The sequence below is a fragment of the Mastomys coucha genome, unplaced genomic scaffold (assembly GCF_008632895.1).
Source record: "Mastomys coucha isolate ucsf_1 unplaced genomic scaffold, UCSF_Mcou_1 pScaffold20, whole genome shotgun sequence".
NCBI classification, from domain to species: Eukaryota; Metazoa; Chordata; class Mammalia; order Rodentia; family Muridae; genus Mastomys; species Mastomys coucha.
In genome coordinates, this window is record NW_022196903.1 from 112,478,405 (window position 1) to 112,481,630 (window position 3,226).

Consider the following 3,226-nt stretch of genomic DNA (forward strand, 5'->3'; position numbering starts at 1 on the left):
AGAGAGAGAGAGAGAGAGAGAGGTGGAGCAAAGCGTTTGGAGCCCGTTCCAGCCCAGGGGTCAGGGACAAGGCCTAGGTATCTCTTTACAATTCTTCACCCCCTCTCCTGTTGCTCCTGGTGCTCTGCAAGGAGGGGAGTCAAGAGGATCAAACACGATATTTACCTCCTGGGGTGGGCTAGAAGGCACGACAACTGCTGGCTGAACCCCAGCTCTGACCCCCCCCTACATCCCCTATCTTTCCCTCACTCCTCTGAGGCCTCTTTACACTCTGATGGGCTTTAAAAAAATATTCCCTTGCAATATCGCTTCCTCCCCCAGGCTTACCACACCACAGGGGAGAAAATGAAGGCGCATCTCTCCTAGGTCAGTGAGGAAGACCCCAGCTCCTCCCACACACAACATGCCCCTCCACCTAGATGCACCATTCCCCCCAATGCCCAGCTTACCATAGCTGTGGGGAAGCAGAGGCCAAGCCCTTCCCTTCGCAGCTCCTGCTGACAGGTGGGGTGTGAGCTGCTACACCACCCCCTGCTTCTGAGCCCACTATCACCTTGAGGTGAATTACAGGCTTGGTCTTCTGCCAGCTAGCTGATCTTATAACTACCGCAGCTCAGGGGTTCCTGTTCTGCTGCTGGCCCGGGAGACACGAAGACCTAGAGGAAAGGGTGAAATGGCTAGCAGTTGCCAAGTAGGCAGCAGGCTACTCTTCCAGGGGGCAAGTAGGCAACTTACTTTTTCTAGGGCCTTCCACAACCCAGTGTCCCCTAAAGGGACCCAAGGTCTCCTTGGCACCTTTCGAGATGTGAGGTGGGGAACCAGAGCCTACGCCCTGCCAGCCTTCTCCTTCCCCGGAGAGCATCAGATAAGGGAGGCTGTGGTGTAGCCCAGCTCCCTTTTAGGGCCCAAAGGGTCCTGTTCTCTGGGACCACTCCTCCGAGGATAGCTGCAGGTTTCTGCCTTCCTTGCTTGCCAAGCTCTTGCCCCCTGTATAGTTTCAGTTGCAGCCCTCAGAGTTCTGTTTCGCTCTGGAGCTCCCAGCCAATGGCAGAGTGGAGACACTGAGGTGAGCCGAGCTGCTGGATGCTTGAGCATTTGGTCGAGAAGCCTGAGCCGCCTAGCCAGGTTTCCCTCAGGTTCAGAGAATGCGCCCATTGCATCTCCAACCCCATCCTGACCCCATTTAATCGATGTTTTGCTGTTTGAACCTAAAGTTGGCTGGAAACCTATTATGTAGATTAAGCTAGCCTCAAATTCATAGAGATCCACTTGCCTCTGCCTCCCAAGTGCTGGAATTAAAGGCGTGTGCCACAACACCCAGCTGCATTCTCTATTCTCTACCTCCACTGCATGCCACCTTAGTGATCTTCAGGAAACCACCAAGGTGGCCTGTGCTGCTGTGACCTATGGGGCCCTCAGATACTCTGCTCTGCTCTGCTCCCAGGCTCCGTAGCTTGCTCAGGAATGCAGTACCCATCTGTCAGCCTTGACTTCACTTCCCCACTTCCTGGTTAGAAGGCAACAGCTTGTGAAGGGTCCAGCAGGGTTTGCACCGCGGTAGACCGAGGACAGAAGACAAGTGTGTGGGCCCAGCACTCAGGAGTTACAGTGGCTTGGCTTTCATTCTCCCAGGGCTCTCCTGGCTCAAATTCATGGGCAAAGAATCTCTGGGTTCAAATTCATGCCCTCCATCTCCTTCTGACTCACTGCTTAAACTCTGTCCCAGTTTCCCAACCCTAAAAGTGACAACCTGATGGCCGGTGGGTAGAAACAGAGTTGGCATGAATGACATCACATAAGGAATATAAGCAAAAGACCCTGACCTTGAGCCTAGGGTGGGCTTCTTCACCATCAAGGGAGGTCAATCTCACGGATGCCAGAGCCTGCTGCAGGCTGTGACCCATCACAGGTCCTCACTGCATGTCATGTTCGCCATGTCCTTATTCTCGGTATCTCTGCCCCTCACATCAATGCTCATACAGACCTGCCGTCTCAGACAGCAGTCTCCCTCTTGCAATGACCGCCCCCCATCCCTGACCTTCAACACATCAGACAAACCACGGTCACAGTACGTGTTAAATAACTAGCAGGCTGCAGTCACCCAAATGCACAGGTATCATAACCAGCTTGCCAGGGTTACGTGCTCAGTCAGGATAGGTCACGGGCTTCTGAGTCAGGCTTGTTTGCCCACTTCCTGATGGCTGTCAGCCTGCAGGGACACACACTTGTGTGTGCACAGAGCTCCCAGATACAGCCTTGAAGGGGAATGAGGTAGGCCCATACAAAAAAACTATGCAACTGAGTGTGTCATAACACACGTGCTTGCACACATGCACTCCCACACACAAGTAGCTAGGAATGTCCGTCGGCACATGCATGCACACCCACACACATACACATGCCTTGCTGGCAACATTCCAGCACCACTTAGAGGCCACCATTCAGGCAGCAGAAGGATGCCTCATAGTCCCTGCATACCCCCAGCAGGGAGGCACAGGGGCACTTCCAGCCTGGCAGGAAGATCCGCTGAGGCAGCCTTAAAGCCAGGCCAGTTATTTTCTTCAGGCCCAGGGATCGATGAAGGTCCAGGCCAGCTTCTGCTCCCAGGTCTCTGCCCTCCCACGGGGGAACAGGCTGTGGAGAAGCCTCCTTCAGGTTGACCTCCACCTGAGGCTCCAAGGTTCTTCCTCTTACTCTTCCCCATCAGAACCACCATGCTTATGATGCCCAGGGAGCCATGAGCAAACAATGCAGACCAGGGTGTTTGTTGTCTACTGAAGTAGCAGAAAGGACTCCTGGGACTGGGATCCTCCGGAGAAAAGAGGCCAGGAGTCAAGGAGGAAACACCCTCCCCCCCCACCCCGCTCTGCCTAGGTAGCCGACCTGTCTCCTCTGATTGATGTCAGTGCTATCCTGATCCTTGGAGAGATGTGGGGGAGGGGCCCTTCCTAGCCTTTCCACCCTAAGTCCACTCACACAGCTCCCAGCAAAAGACCCTTCTGGCCCTGAAACACAGAAGCTCCTCAGGAAAGGGGTGACCTACATTGGGAGGCAGAGGACAGCTGCTGCAGCAGGCACTGGCCAACTGCTGGAATAAATTAACACTCTGTGGGAGTGGGAGGCAGAATGGAGTCGGAGGTCCTCACCCCATCTCCACCCCCACACCCCACCCTCACTCCCATCCCCACCCCCACACCCCACCCTCACTCCCATCCCCACCCCCATC

The 3,226-nt window shown here is 54.9% G+C and overlaps 2 protein-coding genes across 3 annotated transcripts in view; one reads left to right on the top strand and one right to left on the bottom strand.

Annotated features, from left to right (window-relative positions):
* The window catches only part of Cacna2d4 (calcium voltage-gated channel auxiliary subunit alpha2delta 4), a 118,599-nt gene that overhangs the window by 89,434 nt on the left and 25,939 nt on the right, over nucleotides 1–3,226 (top strand). The gene's annotated exons all lie outside the window — the stretch shown is intronic.
* The window catches only part of Lrtm2 (leucine rich repeats and transmembrane domains 2), a 15,717-nt gene that overhangs the window by 8,597 nt on the left and 3,894 nt on the right, over nucleotides 1–3,226 (bottom strand). For both annotated transcript variants that reach the window (XM_031383165.1, XM_031383166.1), the window contains exon 2: nucleotides 450–656. The gene's annotated coding sequence lies outside the window, so the exon portion shown is untranslated. The remainder of the gene's footprint in view (nucleotides 1–449; nucleotides 657–3,226) is intronic.